The following is a 21,931-nucleotide window of genomic DNA, read 5'->3' as shown; positions in this document are numbered from 1 at the left end:
ATTGCTCTGTAAGCACATTTGTAGCTGAAGATCTTTTTTTCCTAATACACGAACAAAATTATCAAAGGATGATAAATGTGTAGAAATTAACTGATGAATTGCATAAACAATTGCCTTTTAAGATATTGTTACATGTCTTTGAATTTTTTTTCGTTTATTTGATTAAGAAGCTTTTACATTTTACATTTGTTCATCCATTCTCATTTAGGACAGATTATAAAATAATTTTTGACAGAGCACTATTATAGTTCTTGGTATTAATGAATATGAGCTCTTATAGGGTATGCATTATTGGTAATTGTTTGGTACTGAAATTAAACACAAGTTTTAAAATGAGGATATATTCAATTTATGTATAAGGTATATTAGGATTTCTAGTATTATTATCATTCTTGTTGTTGTTATTGTTATTAGTTTCGCTTTCGTTCATTTTTTATCAGGCTTTGGGAAAGTACTGAAATGTCACTGATGTATGTATGCAGTTCACATGTGTTCCATATACAATAGATATACAAGGATTGTTTTATCTTAAGACAAAAGGTTATATATTTATTGGTTCATTTTTTGTTTTTTGTCATAAAATACTTTTTTCTGTTATCTTCAGCACTTTTGTTTGGTATGTTAAAAGCTCAGAGTTCAAGAATTTTGTTTACTGGAAAAATTATTTTAACATGTTTAAGTAATTGCATTAACATGCATATCTGTCATCCACTGATTTCAATAATGAGTCTAACTTTCTTAATCATCTTCAGTGCAAGCAATGAAAAACTTGTAGAAATATACGATTACAGAGACAGTGACTTTGGAGGAGCCTGTAAATGTCACTGGTATACAGTTGCAGAGTAGGCGTATATCTCAGCTGTCTCAAATAAAACAGAGGCTGAGTACCATTCCATGAACGCTGAAGAGGGGTGACATATCATCTTGGAATGGAGTGGATGAACAGTTGCCACCTAGGTTGGGATGAGACCCAAAATAAGTCCTATGTTCGTAAGCAAGATGTTAGAGATGCCAGAATTATATCAGTGCCATAAATGAAAACTGCACTCGGGATTTGTGTCATCAAAAAGATAATGTATAAGAATGCAAAAAGGTACTCTTTTACTCTTACTTTGATGCATATTTAGAACTGTATGATGATGTTTCCAATTCACTTAATCTTCTTTGTTCAAAAGAAATGACCTTGAAAAATGTCCCTCATGTGAACTCAGAAGGTTGGTGAGCTATTCAAGTAAGGTCAAAAGTTTAGATTTTTAAAGTCAACCTGAATAGCACATCCAGAATGACATTTTCAAAGCTTGTCAGGTTAAAGGTCTTTTCTCTTGTTTAAAACAGCTTTTTTGAGTGAACACTCAGTGTCCTTGAATAAATTATATAGCACAGCAAACACAAGGATATTGTGTTCATACTCAGTCTACTCATATACTAATCGGATCTTTCATTTATTTATCAGAATTATCATTGTTATTATGTTATTTTTGATTTTCTAAAGCTGAATGCTTGCTACAAATGGCATGCAGACTATGTGCTTGGCTTCCTTGTATACACAAAGGTCTTTGTGTCTCATCTCAGGTAACAAAAATGCAACAGCTGTTTCAGATTGTGTTAACTTACTTTGGCACTGAAATCCCAAGTTGAATTTGTCTTAACAGTTGTTGCTTAGAAAGGAAAAAGATGAATTAATTATGTTGTGCTTGATGATGATAGAGAGCAATATTGAATCCTCAAGGAAAAAGGGGCACAACGTGATCATTAAAAATATTTTCCCTTTGAAGACTGTCTTAAGTTACATCAGAGTGACTGTCACAAATGCTGAAAGAATGACTTTGTCCTAATTATAACCACAGCATTCTTGTGCTACATTCTTGTTCTTTTGTTGTAGTTTTATTGTTAACTTCACTGGCTACTTCCAAGTGATTTGTTGGCAGATTTTGTGATGCAGATTATAAATTGTGCAGTGATTTTTTTTTTTCCTAAACGCAACCGATTAGATTCAGATGCAGTGTTTGAAGTGTAATTGTGAGCATTAGAATGTTTATACTTTTGACAATTACACTTTGACCTGAATTGAATTTTCATTATTTCATATAGTGCTTTTGTTAGTTTATCTTATCAATTCTAAATCCAGCCATAATGCAAGTCTATGAAGAAGCTTTTTTGAAGGTGAAGATTCGGCCACGTGTTGGCTGATGGTCTTGAATAGCCCTCTCCTTTAATGGCTTTGAATCTGTAGATGTTTATAGATTAGCCTTGCACTATGCCCTTGAATTGAAGAAGAGCATGTAAAACATGTCTTATGAGGAGGAGCCAGAGAAGGTTTAAAAGGGTGTTAACTTTCTTCAGGACTGAGTAGTAGCAGTGAAAGAAGCAAGGGTGTTGGTGCCCCTCTAGTGTTTCTTTGTTTGCCCTAATCATTGTTTTTTTTTTTTATGAATTGTACTGTTTTGATTTATGCTTTTGAAATATCTCATATTATTTGTTATGAATGCACAGAAGAGCAGTGCTTACTATGTAAACAAAGTTGTTGTTTGTGTATAGCAGGAATGTCCAAAGTCGCTCCTCGGGGGCCGCTGTCCTGCAAGTTTTAGATGTTTCCCTGCTTCAACACACCTGATTCAGATCAATGCATCATTAGTAGACTTGTGCAGAACTTAACAATATTTTGAAGAGATCCACTTCATCTGAAGCAGGTGTGTTGAAGCAGGGAACCATCTAAAACCTGCAGGACAGCGGCCCTTGAGGACTGACTTTGGACATCCGTTTCTGGTGTATGGCATCTATTGAATTAGCTGAAAGCAAAATGATCCAACATTTATTCTATGAAAGGAAATAACATTGCTTATCAAGCATACGATTTCAGCATGCCGAGTCAGTCAGTGACTGAAAACACGCAGAAGGCTGTGTTGAAAGGAGGGGCAATTGCTTAAGTCTGTTATATGATACTGTCTTTCTTTCTAAACAAGGGAAACTACCTTTGTATCAAATATCTTGAAGGCCAACCCCCCCCCCCCCCCTGCAGTTGTCTATGCACACAACAGTGTCCAAGCCAATTCCTAAAAATATCTCTGCAGACAGATGGACAGCCTGAAGTATGCACTGTTCATATATAATGGATCTTCCTATTATTCTAGAAACACTTGTGTCTCTCGTGGGGCCGCAAACAAAAGAGCACCTTAAACTGCTGTTGATTCATTCTTCCTGACTGATATAGTCTATGCTATTAACAGGCTATAGTTTCACCCACGTCCTTCACATCGTGATTTTTAGGAAAATATTTCTTACTGTTGTAGTAGTCTTATGTGCACCAGATAAGTAAATGAACACATGGTCAGGCATTTGTTTGTATATGCAATGAAAGCACTAAATTATTTTCTAGTCCATACAATTAACTTTAAACTGACATATTTGAATTAAAAAAAAGAAAAGAAAGAGAAAAGGAAAGAGAGAAGAAGAAGAAAAAAGTCCAAAGTGCTTTCAAGAAAATATTAAATCGATATGTACATGTCACAACAGATGATTCACATTTTATGATCTTTGTTGTGTGGTCCATCAGATGTTTTTGTCTACTCAGCAGAATCAGACTGAAATACAGAAAATACAAAGAATGACTACTGGTATTCGTTAAATAGCAATATTCATACCAGTTTCCACTTGAGTTACTACAATTGAAAACCTTTGTTATGAGCCTGCTTTCTTTTCAAATAAACCAGTCAACACTGTGTTTACAAGTGGGTGCTGTTGGCAACAAGAAGTGGTCATAAATTTATAGTGCTATTGGGACTGCCATTGGATTTCATTGGGTGTCACATTGCTGAACTCTCAAAGCATTGAGTACTTGAGCCAAAAATTAGTCATAAGGCAGTGCTCGAGTTCCTGTGATGGTTATTTGATTGTAATAAGCCAATTGTCGTTCCATAACAGTGAGAGTCTCAGTATGTCAAGTATCACTGGCTCACTTGTAAGACCAAACATAATGTAACATGCCAGAGGTTAGTGGCTGCAGTTAGATTAAGAACATTAATAGACTGTTAATAAAAGTTATATTTATGATTGTACTCATAATTAAAACTTATAGTAAAAAAATGTTAGAATGCAAATGAAAACCAAAAGTCTGTTTATTTAACTGTGTTGCTCCAAAGGTCAGTTTTTGTTAATCAGGTCAGAGAAGTAGCAGAATGGGAATTTCAATAATATGTCATCAGCTTAAAAAAATGTCTGTATGGGACTGAATGAAAAGTTACATTTCCAGCATCACAGCTCTTGGCTCTGAGCTTGTTGACCTGAGACTCAGCAATGGCAGTGTGAGTCTCCTAAGCTCCCTCCATCTCATGCTGGACCTTCCTGAGCCTGGACATGTGAGTGTCTCCTCCTGTAAAGGAAAAACAAATTTAAGGCCACCAGATCCTGAAGTCGGGTTACATTCTTCCTGTCTTCCTCAGTCTACACTGATAAAACATTGTCTAAAGCATATATGTGGGGTAGTTATGTAAATTATTTAAGATACACTCTCCTCTCATATTTGCAGACACCTAACAGCATCAGCTCCACTTCTCTGCCCACCCTCAACTTTATCCTCCAGCTCACATAACTGTCTCAAGATGATACATTTTTAAAGATTTTAGTGTTTAGAAAACTGCATCCTCAAATTCATATATCATGAGCATTCACAGTATATAAAGTTCATACCCTGGACTCCAGTTTCTGGAGCTGCTTCTTGCTATCCTTCGGGGCGAGGTTCTCAGCCTCATCCAGACGATGCTGCAGGTCCTTGACTGTGACCTCCAGGTTCTTCTTCATCCTCTCCAGGTGAGCGCTGGTGTCCTGCTCCTTCTTCAGTTCCTCAGACCTCATGGCGGCCTAAAATGATAAATGGCCAATAATTGCAGCAAGCTGATAGTTTATAATCAGGAAAATGTTTGAAATAATCTGAATAATAGAATATATTAAAAACTGGATGATAACCTGTGTCTAACTTTATTCTACTTACAGATGCCACTTGGAGTTGCAGGTCATTCTTCTCCTGAAGCAGCGAAACCATCTTCTCCTCAAGTTCCTTCTTTTTGGCCAGAGCAGTTGTCAGATCATTTTGCATCTTCCCATAGTTTTCCTTCATCTGAACCAACTCTTTTTCAGTTTCAGCACTCTTCAGGAGAGGTTTGATCTTGAAGTACAGATGCATCCATGGCCAGTTCTTCACATTCATGAATGAGCGGACATTGTATTGGACGGTGAAGATGGCATCTCTATAAAAGTAACACAAATTAGTTTGCAAATGTTTATTCTTGAACATCAGATTTTAACTTAATGTATAAGCTACTGTATGAGAGTCATACCTCCTCTCCATCATCTTGACAAACTCCTTCCTCATAAGGTAACCTCTACAGAGGGCCTGAGTCATTGTCACCAGCTCAGCCAGTTTCTCATCTCTCATCTCCTCAAGGGTACCCAGCAGACCAGCTTTGAAGAACACCTATTTTTACAAGTAAAAAGAAGAACCCATCAATAAAGATGACTGCACAGTGTACTTGTGCCCAGGTTTCGTATTATCCTACTGAATCGTACCTTTGTGTGTCCAAACTTGTACTGAGTATGGTCTACATCGATGGAGCCCAGCAGCTTCTCAGCAGCTTTCTTGTTGTCAATAAACTGTCCCTCAGGGATGACACTAGCATTCAACACTTTGTATCTGCAAGTTAGATTTTAATGTTTCATATTAACACCGTGGCCATTCCAGTGACACCACTCTTCTCTAAAGGTGAAGGTCTTTGATTCATTGGCGATCAGGCAACGCACAAAGTAGGGATGAGTACTCCTCCAGTTGGTCATCAGCTTGGCCAAGTTCTCCTGTAGATCAGCAAAATGATAGGTAATTACTTTTTCAAAAAAAGCTATTATCCATTATTTTACTCTTCAGAAAATTTAACTATACATACCCTGAAAAGAGCATATACAGTCTGGAAGGAACCGCTCCTCTTCTTACTGCCCTACTTGCCACCACCACCACTTGCCTCTGTTTTTGGGAGAGAACAAATTTTACCCAAGACTCAGGACTTCTTATTCCACTATAGAGCAACATATTATGCCATATCCAAATGAAACACATTGTTTCCTATTATTGATGAAAAATGCAGTCAAATCCGCATAACTACACACAAAACTGAAATCCCGCTGCACACTTTTACCAAGCTGCACACTTTATAAAACCATGAAAAGTACAGAATGGCTTAGTTAGTTTTTATTTCTTACCATCAGCTGAAGCATGGGATGCATAAAGGAAGCCCAGCAGTTTGTCGGCAGACTTCTGGTAGAGCTGAATGACTGAATTCAAGACTGAGTTCGACTGTTGTTCTTATCGAGTCAGCCACTGATATTGTACTCCACAGTACCAGCATAGTGAATCAGGGAGAAGTGAGCCTCAGCCTTGCCCTTTGCAGGTTTTGGCTTCTCAAAGGCCCTGGTCTTGCCAAGATGCTGATCGTACAGCTTGTTCTTGAAAGAAACGTCTGTAGCCTTGGGGAACATGCACTCCTCTTCAAGGATGGATAAGATTTCCAATGACTGAGAAGAATTGATATTTCACATGAGAAATGTAACAAATGATCATATTAATCCATATGCACAAAAACTTGCACATGAGTTAAAAAATCCTGAATTGTTTTGTACACTAGGAGCAACTCACCTTCTCAATAAGCTCAATACAGGCAGCCAAGTCCATACCAAAGTCAATGAACTCCCATTTAATGCCTTCTCTCTTGTACTTGTACTGTGGGACAGACTGACCTTTAGTGACCATCTCATTTCTAACTTTTGACTCTTGGGTAGCTCAGAGCTTTCAGCATATCAGCTGAACAAATTACATGCAAGTATATATAAGTTTGTATAAGTATAAGTATTATACAAGTATATTATACAAGTTTTTTTTTATCATTTACCCCCTCAGTGCCATCAGGCTCAGCCTGCTCCTCACGCAGCTTCTGCTTGAATTTCATGTTACCATGATGCATCACAGCACTAGTTCGCTTGTAGATGTTAATTTTCTCATCAGCAGTAAAACCCAAGATAGAAATAAAGCTTTAATCACACATTTCTTGTATCATATATAAAAATACACAAAACACTAACGTGTCAATGTTGCAATGAACTCCCCCACATCATTGATGCTCATGACACTGATTTCACCCTGACTGATCATTGGGAAGTCATAGGGGTTGGTAGTGATCAGAAGAACCTCTGGAAAAGCAAAAATAAAGATACTAGAACTCTTCCTCTGATATTAAATGTATTTTCGAATTACTATTTCAAGTTGTCCAGTCTCATACCCAGGAGCTCAGGCTTGTGGCCTGTCATCAGCTAGATAGAAGATGTGGTAGCTCCTTTCAGCAGACAGCTGGAAGGTGACATGGGACTTCTCCAGCAGATCTGAGAACAATAAGATCAACTAAAGATTGTAGGATTAATTGAGGGATTACATATTAAAGGGATAAAAGTTTAGAAATATTTAGCATGCAGACTTTGTCTAATACTCACAAAATCAGATGAAATCTATTTTCAGTGTTCCTTAAATAAGTCATTTTTTAAAACTGTAACTCTTATTTTCAGATCTTACCTGTGAACATGAACCGATAGGCATTGTCAGAGATGGAAAAGATGTGAGGTGGAGCCTCAGCTCTCTTCTTGCCTCTGTATGCAGCCACACCAACAGCATCATACACAGGCAGCCACTTGTAGGGGTTCATGACCAAGCAGAATAGTAGAATACATAAACACTTTTGTAATAATATGCATATACAGACATAAATGCTTTAATTAAATGACCCTTTGTAAAGTAAAGACTCATCCATGATGCAAAACACTCTTTGAGGTTATACAACACACAAAGCTCATTGAGGTGGGTCATCATGGCCATGTCCTCAATTTTAGATGGTATGTCTTTCACAGGGACAGTCTAAATAGAAAACGTGCTCTTCTAATTATCAAAACCAAGTTATTTTACATAAAGATATGCTGGTTTATGAAGGGTATGGAGCTTAATAAGGACAGGATAACAAAAGTAAAAACGTTAAAATCACACAAAATTTAATTTACTTTTCCTTCATCTGTTTCAAAAGTTGCTTTGTCACCATCCTTCTCGGTGAGTTTACCCCTGACATACAGCTCATCAGGATCAGTCACAAAGACAGCTGTTTTGGCATCAAACAGGGCAGTTTGAGCCTCGATTCTCTCCTTTTCTGGCTTCCGGAGGTAAATGGCCGCTGGGCCATACTACCCCATTTCTGCGTCCATGCTCATGGTTGCACTTCAGTGTAGTAAAAAAAACACTTATTCAGTTCAACTGTTATATTTAGATAAATAATTTTTCTTGATGCTTTTGTCTGAAGAGAACATTTTGTTGTAAGGAACCTACTTTACAAAGTCCCAATCAAAAATGCAGATATCTTGTGTATAACCCAAGATGCTACTAAAAGAATGAAATGACCACATTTGAAAAGCTTTCCTATAATGTAAGTATTTCATTTCAGGATGGAACATAGACTTAGCTTTTTGATTCAAGCAGGACAAAGTAGCTTTAATGTTCAAAAAACACTATAATAGAATAGAATATATGTGCAAACAACGATAAAAAGATTATTGTACATATATGACGGCACTCACCTGTGTCAGATGCCTGGCAGTTGGAGTGGACATCAACAGCTACTGAATATATAAGCTGAGGTAAGCCAAACTTAGCACAAGTGTGCTCCTCAATTTTGTAAAGAGCAGAATTCTTGTAACCTCCCTGCTTGACAGGGATGTGCTTATTTTGTATGACGTGATGATTATGATGATTATTAAGTGATGCAACATTCTTTTTTATGTATCAATTTAACATGAATGTAGAAAATATTCAGCAAGTTTCCAGTTGGATGAAACTAAATAAATACATGCAACAAATATACCTGGCAGTTCATGCAATACATTTAAAATACAGACATGTTCATCCAAAACTATAAATTTGTAAGTATCTTAAACATTTTTTTCTTTTGTCACAATGGATGTATAAATGGTAGTGAGTTAAGCTTTTAATGCTTTGAGACAATATTAATTTTAATGAAAATACTATTGAATCACTAATGCATAAGTGGTTAACAGTTTTTTTTAATCATGAATCGTGGATGCTTAATTTGTTGATAGATATTTACTATGTCTGTTGTGTTCACACTTTATTTGATACAACATGGTATTACATTGTTTGTCAAGCATTTGTTCCATTAAGTACAAAGATTTATTTAATGGTTAAATTTCATCAGTCATGTCCAGTTGATTTTAATATCACAACCAGCTCTGGGTCTTAAAGTTGGACAAGTGTTAGAATGTCCCTGGTGTAAAGTTCACATGCCTCAGATAGATGAAGCTAACTTCCCAGGCTGCTCTTTCCATTGGTGGTGGAGGGGTAGCATATGCCTCCTGGAACTGAAACAGAAGAGAAGTTGCCAACTCAAATACGTCCATAAATAACAGACATTAAAAAACAAGCGTATATTTTTCTTTTTGTTTTAGATCATTTATAAAAGTTACATCGTATGGTATGTAGGAGTATTAAAACGACCAGCTTTGAGGCCAAAATATAACACAACAAAGTGAGGATAAAGTTTTAAATCATTCCCAAAATCGACTTTGATTAAACAGCAGTTGACAGGAGGGGCTTATGATACACCATCTTAACTGCAGATCACATGCTAGTTTTACTTTCCACAAAGTTGGAGATAGATATTTCCATTAGTCATATATTTATATATGCTGACGAGTCATAACGGGGCAAAAGATATATAGAAAACTGAAATTCAGCTTACAGAAATGACCACGGTCAAGGTCTTTTATTGGGGATAAAATAGTAAATATAAACAGATTTGTTTCACCGCTGTGATATTTGACCTTTTAGAATGGTTTTGTGCTTATTTGTCATTTCAGAGGGCAAAAACACTTATACATTAATTTCCCTGTGATGACATGTGACTGCAGTGTGCCATTGAAATAATATGTTTTCAATGATAAAAAAGATAAATTAATTAAAAAATTCTGAATCAAACGAGAGGATGTGATTCCTACATCTGGATTTTTTAATGAAAGTAATTTGTAGTTATTTGGTAGCAGATTCACACAATGATATTATCCTCTGAGACATCCAGTACATTATGACAGGTTATTGTATTGGCAAGATTTTATTGAAGCAAAGAGAAAACACGTAGACATTAAAGATTTTCTTCAGTCTGATATTTACCTGGTTTTCCATTTGCTTAACCACCCCGAGTACAGATGTTTGGAAATCTTTGGATACATGGATTTTTTTAACTATGATTTTGATTTCAGGTTTTAGCCAGTGTTATTTTGGCTATATTAATACAAATGAACCAAATTCTGAGACCCAATGAAGGTAGATATATAGATGCATGGCTGAGCATGTGCAATGAAAGAATATAAGATTTTAAAATTAGCGAAGGGAAATAATCTGTTGACCTCATATGTTTTCCAGAAGTGTAAAGTGACATGGTCTTAACAAAAGTGGAAGGGCATTCACACGTCTGGGCTCATGTATCAGAATTAATCCACATCAGAGACTATTGGAGTTTCTGGTATTTTCTCCTGCAAGATGTTTGATGTCTCACATGCTGTTTAACTTGATCTAAATCTTAATTTATTTTCTAACTTCTTAACGGTGTTGTTATGTGTGAATCCACTGACTTAGATAGCGTATTCTCTGTCAATAGGGTATTGAGATAATATGTGAGAAACATATTTGGATCGCAATTGTGAGTAAAACCACAGATACACCACAAAAAGCTATTTTGGCATCAAAAGGCGCCATCTTGGCCAGCTCCTTGGTGTCCGTTGTAGGCCAAGATGCTGTAACTATCAGCTAATGCAATTAAAGTGTTTCACTGTTCTTGAAAACTCTACAAGTTGCAATACTCTACCAAATGTGATGCTTAAGAAACATTATGTATATCATATGTAGAGTATGGGAGCTTCTTATTCATCTGCGCTCTCATATTTACCATCAGCTCCGGCATGGGCCGCATACAGGAAGCCCAGCAGTTTGTAAGCAGACTTCTGGTAGAGCTGGACAACTGAGTAGTTCAGTGGGTCTTTGTGGGGAACATGCACTCCACTTCAAGGATGGAGAAGATTCGCATTGGCTGAGAAGAATTGATATTTCACATGAGAAATCAAATTAAAAAAAATATTAATACACACTGAAATGAACATTTGCACAAGAACATAGAAATTTGTTCTACAAGAGCAGCAACTCACCTTCTGAATAAGGTCAATGTAGTCAGTCAAGTCCATACCGAAGTCAATGAACTCCTATTCAGAGCTGCTCCAAGCCGTTGAACTGTGACTACACAGACGGATTTAATTTCCTGGAAAAATAGTGTTGATCTTCAATACTAATACCTGTCTTGGCTGCTTTGTGTCCAGCATCTCATTGATACGGATGACCATCCACGAGAACATTTTCTCATATATAGACTTGCACAGAGCACTGACAGCATTGTTGACCTAGGAGAAGAGATTTTATCATTATAGTTTTAGTTTTGAAAATATAAGTATTTTATAATAAAGTGTTTCTTTCAATTACCTCTGGAACGATCTGACCTTTGGTGACCATCATATTTCCGACTTTGACTCTTGGGTAGCACAGAGCTTTCAGCATATCAGCTGAGTTCAGTCCCATGAGGTAAGCGATTTTATCTGCCACTGATGGAAGGAAGTACAACATATGTTTGACATAAATCAATTTCAAATTGATTTTTCACACTTGGAAACATGGACATGGGAACAGCTGTATTTTATTATTTACCCTCAGTGCCATCTGGTTCCCCCTGCTCCTCACGCTGCTTCTGCTTGAATTTCATGTTACCATGATGCATCACAGCACCAGTCAGCTTGTAGATGCCATTTTCTCCTCACCAGTGAAGCCCAAGATGTCAATAGCAGTTTGCACAGGAAACAAAGCTTTAATTACTCATTTCTTTAGTATGAAGAAACCCACAAAACACTAAAATGTCATATTACATCTGTTGCGATGAACACCTCCGATGCTCTTGACAGTTATTTCATTCTGACTGATCACCACCAGATCATTGTGGTGATCAGAAGAGCCTCTAGAAAAGCAAAAACAAAAATGCCTGAATGTTTTTCTCACATTGTCAATTTTCTTTTTAAGTTACATTTTCAAGTTGTCCAGTTCCTTCCTTCCATCCTTCCTGTCTGAGTGCATGCTGGGAGTTAGTCTGGAGAGCGCATGATGAGTTCGGTGAGAGTTTGAGAGCTTTTTCTAACTGTTTTCTCTTTTTTTGGTGTGCTTGTGATGCGAGTATTTGTGGTTTTTGTCTGGGTAGTTAAGTGTAGGTTTTCTTTTTTTTTTTGCTGTGTTTTGGTGGAGGGTTAGCCGTGCAGAGGAGGTCCAGACAGGAGCAAAGAAAGTGCAGACAGGAGTAGAGGAGGTGCAGACAGCAGCAGAGGAGGTCAGTGAGGGACACAGCGGTGGTGGACAGGTACCAGAGTCTGACCAAAGTCAGGCCGCCGGTGCAGAGGTGAGGAGGGGGAGGCAGGTGTGACTGTGGGTGAGGAGGAAGATGAGATGGAGTGTGACCTTTGGGCAATCTGTAAAAGTTACCGATTTTTTTCCAGATCCGGACAAATTCATAAACTCTGTCAAAACTTTACAGAAGATGGTCGGTCTCGACATCTTTGATGAAAAAAAACGTTATAGATGAAGTCTCTTTATTTTTGGCCAAAGGTATTGTGCCAAACAGAAGTCTGTACACCAACTGATCAATTTTGTTTCAGGGACAGCAAAGTTGGCCATTTGGAAAACCAGAAAGAACAGGGTCAGAGGTCAGGGGTCAGAAGACATGGTGGCCATGGTGACTACACTGATGGCAGCTCGGCTCAAAATAGATTTCAGTTTTTATAAAATGACTGGAAAAACACAGGTATTTGTAAATATATGGGGAGTGCTCTGTTAGAGAACACTCCTGAACTTTTAAAATCATTTTTTTGTCTGGTTTTTATTTTCATTTTTTAGCTTTGGTTTTGGGTTTGTGAATAAAGGTTGTTTCAAAATAAAAAAAAATCTTTCTTTCTAAACACAGCCATTAAGATTATTTTAAATGCAGCGAGGTATCAAAACACCAGTGGTGTATAGTTACAGGACATGCAAATCTCAGACATCTGAAATCAAATTCTGGTTAATGGACTTTCCATTTGCATGGTATGAGAGTTGCATAGCTCTTGGGAATACAATTTAAGTATGACTGCCAGCTCAGATTATTTAACAAGAAAAATGTTATGTGACTGACAAATAATTTAATGAATGGATGATATTTGATTATATCCAGGATCAACTTTCACTCCCAAGTTTGTATGGGGCCTGGCTCATAGTTTGGCTTCTTGCAATAAATGATGATGGTATTACCATGGTCAAAAATAAATACAGCTTAGGCAAAGAGTGATTTGTGTTTGGGATAGAGAGAAGGATATAATTCTAGGAGACATTAAGATAAATTGTTTAAACTGTCATCATTGGTGTGCAACACTACAATTTTATGGGTGTTATGGTAATGCAGTGCTGCACTGTGGCCCTGTGGTTATTATAATTGCTCCCAGTCAAGATTTTTTTAGAGGAATTTGCAAGTTCTCTCTGTGCCTTTCATTCCTCAGTTCAAATACAGGCCTAATTCCAAAAAGTTGGTTCTCCATGTAAAATGTACAATGTAAAATCTGAACTAAACTAAGTCCTTAGTCATAACAGAACACCAAAAAAAATGTATCTATATTGAAAGGGAAACGTTTTACTATCTCATTAAAAGTATTAGCTAATCTTGAATATGATGGCAGTAACACATCTAAAAAGATTTTAGGATAGGACCATGTTTACCACCATGTAACTGTCCGTAACAAATGTATGGGATCTAAGGAGACCTTTGGAAGAAGAATGTTGTCCCATTCTTGTCTGATATAGGGTTCTACCTGCTCAACAAGCCTGGTCTGAAGTGCTGGACTTCAGAAGCCATGTTGCTATAATAGATATAGTATGTGCTTTAGTTTGATCTGAAATATGAAATGCCTTCCAAGAAAAATATATTGTCAGTGCCTTTCCAGATGTGCAAGTTGCCAGCTCCATTGGAACTAATGCATTCACATACCATCAGAGATGCAGGCTTTTTAAGGGAGCGCCATTAACAAGCCAAATACATAATAGTATATATAAAACCTAATAAACATAATAGCTTTCCACTTTGTCTCAATCCAGTTTGAATTTGCTTTGCTCTTGGAGCAGAGAACATGACAGCATTTGTGGATTATGTAGACACATGGCTTCTTTTCTGCATGAGAGAGCTTTATTTGTGAATAGCTGGAACTATGTTCAAAGACACTGATTTCTGAGAGAGTTCCTTAGCCCATGCATTACCAAATCATGACTGCTTTTAAAGCAGTGCCACTTGAAAATAACAGGCATCCAATATTCATTTTCAGCTGTGTCTCTAGATTCTCTGAATCTTTTAATGATCGAATTTAGTGTAGATAATAAATTATTTGATGTCACACTGAGGAACATCATTCTGAAAATGCTCTTCAATTTTTTGACAATTTCTTTTTTTTTTTACTTCCGATCAACTCTTCCCCTTAAAGTTTCTCTTTTTATACGCAATTATTTTGCCGACCTATTGGAAGTCAACCCAATCTGTTACTTTTTATCACCAGTTCACAGTTCAATGATTTATTTTTTTATTATATCATCAGATCTTTGACCTTAAGTCTTGAACACTTGGGTGAAGAGGAGAGCTGAGCAGGTAACGGATCCCCACCTTGTGTTGAGTGTCATCAAAGTGGATGCTGGATGGGCTTGTTGCACCCAAGCATCCTGTTAGTGTGTGCTGGTTAAATTTGTTAGACGCTCCAGTCCAGAAGATCTTCAACTCCCATCTTTAGCAGAGCATTCTGAGGGAAGTCGCACTGGGCCTTGAGAGTAGATGCAACAAAACAGAGCTGCTAGTTACTAGTTGTGGTGGCAGTCCTCAAATCTGGTGATGAACACCTGGGGGGAAGGGAGCCATCAGGCTGGGACAGCTGTTCTATAGAGCATGGTTAACTTTTGGGATCCCAGATGTGGCTGACAGGTAGCAGAAGGTAAATAAGAATGTGGCTTGGGCAGTTACAGAAGCTATAACTCACGGTTTGGAGGAGTTTGGTGAGGTTATGGAACATTACTTTCAGGCAGCCCTAAAATAGATTCTGCTGTCAGGTGCTTAAGGAGGGGGAAGTATTGCTTCATCAACACTAAAAATGTTGGTAAAAATGTAAAGTGCTGCTGGTGATATAACTGGGGATATAGTCCAGTGGTGGATGGGATACTTTGAAGATAATCTTATCTCAAACTTCTACACTTACACATCTAAAAAGATTTTAGGATAGGACCATGTTTACCACCATGTAACTGTCCGTAACAAATATATGGGATCTAAGGAGACCTTTGGAAGAAGAATGTTGTCCCATTCTTGTCTGATATAGGGTTCTACCTGCTCAACAAGCCTGGTCTGAAGTGGTCTGAAGAGACTAAGCAGTGTGGAGGATTCGCCAATCACTGGGGCTAAGGTCACTAAAAAAGATAAACAGATGCATGATGGCAAGGTCCTTGGGTTGAATGAGGCTGTCCCCGAGTTTCTTACAGCATTAATTGTTGTTGGGTTGTCTTGGTTTACATGTCTTTACAACAGCTACATATCTGAACAGATCTCAATGGACTTGTATTGAATGTGATAACTTTCTTTTTAAAATACACTGAGAATTACTTTTGATATGAATTGGAGTTGTATAAATCAAAGTTGATAAATATGAATGGAACCTAACATCACATGAAGGTTAGGGACAGCATCTCTGGACTGGCCGATCTGGGTAGTTTGTTGCAACTATAAAAGAATCACAATTCTTAGCCTCCCTGATAAAGCCCACGCTAGGTTAGTGGGCAAAAGAGCATGGCTGATTCTGACCTGAGATACAAGAGGAACAATGCAGCTTTCATCCTAGTTGTGAGGAACTGAAAATGCTCTGTAACCTTGCAAGTTTGACCAACCACTATCTTTGTGTTTTGTCGACATGGAGAATGCTTGTGCTTCAGAAGTATCGGATATTTGACCTTTTTTAAGGGCAATTCAGTCTCTAAACAAGCAGATTGAGAGTTTGTATTGCCAGCAGTTAGTGAGGCATCTTTATCTGGGGGATGTTGGACTCCACCTGGGCTGCACTTTGTCACAGATTCTGTTCATAACTTTTATGGACAGAATTTTGGTGGTATAAACTAGGGTTAGGAGGGTTTCTACTTTGGTCAACTCCATCTTTTTTCAGATTAGATGTTGAAATTCAACCTGACTAAATAAAATGTTGTTGAGTTCATGACTTTCTGATATTAAATTACTGTCTAGCTTTTATAAAAATAGAAACCATCCACTTCTAAATCTCCTTATGGGAATGAGGATTACTGTGGAGGAGATATCAAGTTTTATAAGCTGCCTGACTAATTTATTTGATGACTGCCCACATTTTCAGATTGTGTAAGGTCACACAGCATGATCAAAAATAGGGCGGCATTTGTGAGTGGGACTCTTCTGTGTCAGAGAACATAAAAAGATGACAGTGGCTTCTGGAGCACTTTAAAGGTGGTTTGTATGCCTGTACAGTTATCCGATTTCATTATTACCGTGTGGCCTCTAAACCACAGCTTTGTGCCTCTTTAACTACATTGCTGTAGCGGAGATAGATGTAGCCAATGCATTTAGAATGTATTGCTCATACTGTAAGATTTTGAAGAGAACTTTGAACAATGTGAAAATGTTTTTCTTTTTGTTCTCTGCAACGAATCTTGCTGTACAGCTTGTGCTTGCTGATAGCTGTGATAAAGCATTGCTTCATAGGAGAAGTATTAATTTACAAAGATTGTAAGAGCACGATCAAATTAATTTTTAACATTGATTAAGCTAAGCTGATTGTTTTCATGCTTTTACTTTTTCCCCTTTGTAGACTACAGCAACATGATTATCAGCATCTTGCTTGATGGCAACTCTGATGCTGACATCTATGAGCACTGCTTAAAAAAATCCATATGAAAATGTATAAATCCAGATTACTAAACCAAAACCACTAACTTATTTCAAAGCACATTCACTCTAGAATTCAACATGTCATAAGACAATACTCATGGTCTAATTTAAAAACTATCACTGTCTAGAAGGTTGAGTAGAAGGCTGAAATAGCTTTGATTTCTAATTGAAAAATGCTTATGATCATAATTATTTTTGGGCAACTCTCCCTATAGTTGGGTAAAATAGGTCAGCCTCACTGAATTACGTTGAAGACAGAAGTTAAAATATGACCTTTAAAGATAATCAAGAGAGGGAAAAATAAAAAATAAAAAAGATTAAGTAATGATTGAACAGTTTATTGAATCAATACATTGAAAGACAACAATTCAACAGCTTGTTCATATTTTATGAACTCTGTCAAAAGGTTCCAAATGGATGTGGTTTCTTATTCAGCACTGTCAGACTGGAAAGAAAACAAGAAAATAAAGTTATTCAGCACATGGGAGCATAATTTAAGCTAAGCTAATTTAAGTGGTTTGGCAAGTCTTTTTAAAATTTGCCGTATAACATATAAAAATGTTCTACTTTCAAAGTAGTATAAATGTAGAATGACATGCCTGGTCAAAGGACTTTACTGACCTTACATAAAGTTTTTGCAAAATGTGATCAAATACCTTTCCAGCATCGCGGCTCTTGGCTCTGAGCTTGTTGACCTGAGACTCAGCGATGTCAGCGCGCTCACATCATCGATGCTCTTGACAGTGATTTCACCCTGACTGATCATATGATAGTCATAGGGGTTGGTGGTGATCAGAAGAGCCTCTAAAAGAGTACAACAGGTATTGATTATATTGTTTGGATGATCTGTATCTTTCACATTTCAATATCATATTGAAGTAGTTACATACCCAGGAGCTCAGGCTTGTGGCCTGTCATCAACTGATAAAAGATATGGTAGCTCCTCTCAGCAGACAACTGGAAGGTGACACGGGACTTATCCAGCAGATCTAACAGAAATTGATTCAAATTTACAATATGATATGTCTTATCACAGGACCGTATTGTTGCAGTTTTATTTTTAATAACTCCACTGACTCCACATCTGCTGAAATGATCCCCTTTTACTTCATAAAGCTGTGGGGAACTGGACTATTTCCACACATTGCCCTTCAACATGTGAGGAATCACAGTTAGACCACTGCACGCTTTAGCATATCTTCTTGCAAAAATAATTCAGAGGCTGAAACTTACATGTTTCAATATCAGCTGAAGACAACTTGCCAGATGCACCAAAGTGGATCCTAATGAATTTACCCTAGACAGCAAGATTATTGTTAGCATTAGTTTTTGTATAACAAACAAGAGCAATCAGTAAATATCATGTGATCACTTACGAAACGGGATGAGTTATCATTCCTCACAGTCTTGGCATTACCATAGGCCTCCAGCAGAGGGTTGGCAGCAACAATTTGGTCCTCAAGGGAGCCCTACAAGAGATAGTTTGAGGTAAATGAGCTATACTTTAATGTATAATTTCTTAAGACAAACACTTTTCTTCAACATTTACCTGCATTTTACCAGGGGTCTGATCCTTTTTGCCACCAAGAGCTGCAATTGTTGCAAAGTACTGGATGACACGCTTGGTGTTGACAGTCTTTCCTGCACCAGATTCTCCACTGGGTTACAAAATACACATTTTTAATACTTTGCTTCATGATCATAAAGCTTCGAAATATTTAGGATGCAGACTTCGTCAAATACTCACGTAATCAGGACAGACTGGTTTTCACGGTCTGAAATGTGACAATGCCAGCTTGATATGAATTCCAGTGTAATTGTTTCTATATTAAACCTATATTTGCATGGTAAATCATTGCTTAGAAAAAACTTAAACACATTTTAGATGATAACATTCATCTTACCTGTGAGCATGAACTGATAGGCATTGTCAGAGATGGAGAAGATGTGAGGTGGAGCCTCAATCCTCTTCTTGCCTCTGTATGCACCCACAACAACAGCGTCATACACAGGAAGCCACTTGTAGGGGTTCACGACCACGCAGAACAACCCAGAGTAGGTCTGTTATAGTAGAGGGAATAAACATAGTATTTACTGTTACATACAATTTTGATTTATATATGAATTGTGTTATAATTTGAGATTGTGAAGTAATGAAAACAGGAATCTTTGCATTTATAATTTCCCTTTGGAATAAATAAATTATTTTTTCATTTAATTTGATATTGTATCTTCCAGTTGTTTGCAGTTGAATCAGGTGCCTCTCAGCTGATCGACAACAAACATTCAAAAAATGGAATAGGACTACAACTGTCCTTTGTTCTTTGAGATTGTAAAGTATAGCGGCCACTCACATAGATCATCCATGATGCATAACGCTCTTTGAGGTTATACAACACACAAGGCTCATTGAGGTGGGTCATCATGGCCATGTCCTCAATTTTGTCATACTTTGGAGGATTCCTGGGATTGATGTCATCTTCTTTCACGGTGACAGTCTTTGTAGAAAATAGAGACATACAGCAGTTTCAAATCAGGCAAACATTTTCAAAGGGCTGTCTTTGTTGTTTACAGTATTTCAAATCACCATACTGAATTGATAAACATGCAATTCAATGCATTACTATGATATCATTTCTTAAAAATTATTTTACATAATGTATACTTTCATAGAAAGGGTTAAAACAGACCACATACACACATACCTTTCCCCCCTCCGTTTCAACAGTGGCTTTGCCTCCCTCTTTATTCACCAGTTTACCCTTGACATACATCTCATCAGTATCAGTCACAAAGACTGCTGTTTTTGCATCAAAAGGAGCAGCCTGGGCCTCAATCCTCTCCTTCTCTGTTTTCCGGAGATAAATGGCCGCCGGGCCATACTGCTGCATCTCCGCATCTGTGCTCATGATGGCACTTTAGTCGAAACTAAAAGATGACAGTACAAGTAAGTCTACAATAGTGTTAAAATATAATCATTCTCTATTGTAATTTATCACATACAGTTTATGTATATCTTACCTTAGTTCGTTTGAAAAAAAATAGTCTCTGTTGGAGTCCGAAGATGCTATGGAATTAACAGACCATGGTACAGTTATTCAGTTTACCAGAAATTTCTTTGACTCTGACAAGACACTGGCAGAATAGCTGCTGAAAATTTGACTGATGAATCTTAACTATTTTCTGTAGAATAATTGATTTTTGTGCAAATATGAAGCAGGAAGTGTATGGGGAAAAAAAAGTCTTTATGTTGATTTTAGAGAAAATCTCTAAATGTATACTTGTAGCTTATAGTTAAGTGATGTTTGATTTTATCCATGAAAGTTGAATCCCTTATTAATAGCTTTTACATCATATTAATGTTTTCATGGGCTGAGTCACATGCATACCCAGAGCTTGGTCTTGGAGAAGCCCCCATATTTTTGTGGTCTTTAGTTACAAGATGATGGGCCATCTCATATTCCTGTAATAAAATTAAATATTAAGTCTTACCCATAAAAGTTCAATCACACATTTTATATCTCCTTAAACGGAGGAGGAAACTGTTGGCAATTTGCCTGAGATGAAGCTCAAAATAAGCTCTACAGCTGGTGAAACTAGCTTTACTCAGCTGCTACATCAAATGTGACACCTGCTGAAAAAGCACAATTTCAGGGCCCCAGCAAATCCTACATTCTTAAGTATATCAAAACATTTTTTTGTCAAGCAAGCCAAATGCAGATGCCAAAAACAGGTTGTCTATAACAATGGGATGGTTGAGTATTTTGTTGGCGAGTTTACTGTTTTGGGGCAAATGCTGTAAAACTCAAGACAGTTACAAGTATTTTCTATCTGCCCTTATAGTATCTTTGCTGATGATATGAGTTATGTAAGGTAATTTAAATGAAGTTAATTAAGGATAGGAGTGATCAAGATGTGCTATCATTATTGCTGCATTGATTTGTTTGTGTGTGTCAGTGTGTACATGAGAGAGCAACAAAGTTGATATTTATTATAATGATAGCAAGTCCATATGCTGTGTTGCTAGTCTGATGTTATCTCAGTTCAACTGGAATGCTCACGTGTGAATATTATTTGACAGAAAAGCTAGATATCTTGTTCCTCTGACGCATTATGCATTCTGATTGAGAGAGACATAAACATTGATGTGATGGTTGTGTGGATTTCTTTTTCTGCCTGTTTTACATGGACATATTTTCGTATCACCATATAGTCCCTTTAGGAGGATACAAAAGTGGTTTGAAATCCAAGTAGCCCCCCAAGTAAACACCCTCTGGACGAGAAGATGGAGGGTCATTTTAAGCTTGGGTGGAGTCCTTGTTCTGCTCCAAGATTCCAAGTAAAGCTTTAGTTTCTTTCTGGAAAACACTGACGAACATTAATTGGCAACACAAAAGTTTGTTTCTTTTGACATCCCAAATAGAACACTGCATGAATGCAGGTTAGGCTTGAGCCATTTCTTGTGTACTAAGCAGAATTTGATATTATTCATAAGAAATATTCATAAGAAAGAAAAAAAAAACTGCCTTATTTTTTCATTTTTGTTCTTCTTAGTTTTGCTTAAATACTTTCCAAAATCCTAAATATTTTTTTAATCAATCTTTATGAGGGATTTATTATTCAAATCAGATGTAATGGAATAATAAAGCAACAATATGCAAAAAAGGTGAAGACAAATGTTGACAAGATGATCTTTGTGTCTGACCTGTATGAGTTCTTATGGATATGCCCATGTCATTTAAGCCATTACTGGATGAGTGTTAAAACTGTGAACTTTTTCATCTTGCCCT

At 37.1% G+C, this 21,931-nt stretch overlaps 2 pseudogenes; both read right to left on the bottom strand.

The window, feature by feature from the left end:
• Positions 1 to 4,505: 4,505 nt before the first annotated feature.
• LOC140273900 (myosin heavy chain, fast skeletal muscle-like) lies at positions 4,506 to 20,065 on the bottom strand (annotated as a pseudogene).
• LOC140273097 (myosin heavy chain, fast skeletal muscle-like) lies at positions 7,596 to 8,289 on the bottom strand (annotated as a pseudogene).
• Positions 20,066 to 21,931: the final 1,866 nt, after the last annotated feature.

This window comes from Leuresthes tenuis, unplaced genomic scaffold, assembly GCF_036924035.1.
Source record: "Leuresthes tenuis unplaced genomic scaffold, fLeuTen1.0.hap1 SCAF_17, whole genome shotgun sequence".
Classification (NCBI taxonomy): Eukaryota; Metazoa; Chordata; class Actinopteri; order Atheriniformes; family Atherinopsidae; genus Leuresthes; species Leuresthes tenuis.
Note: the sequence above shows the minus strand (reverse complement) of the source record. Positions and strands in the feature narration are given on the sequence as shown.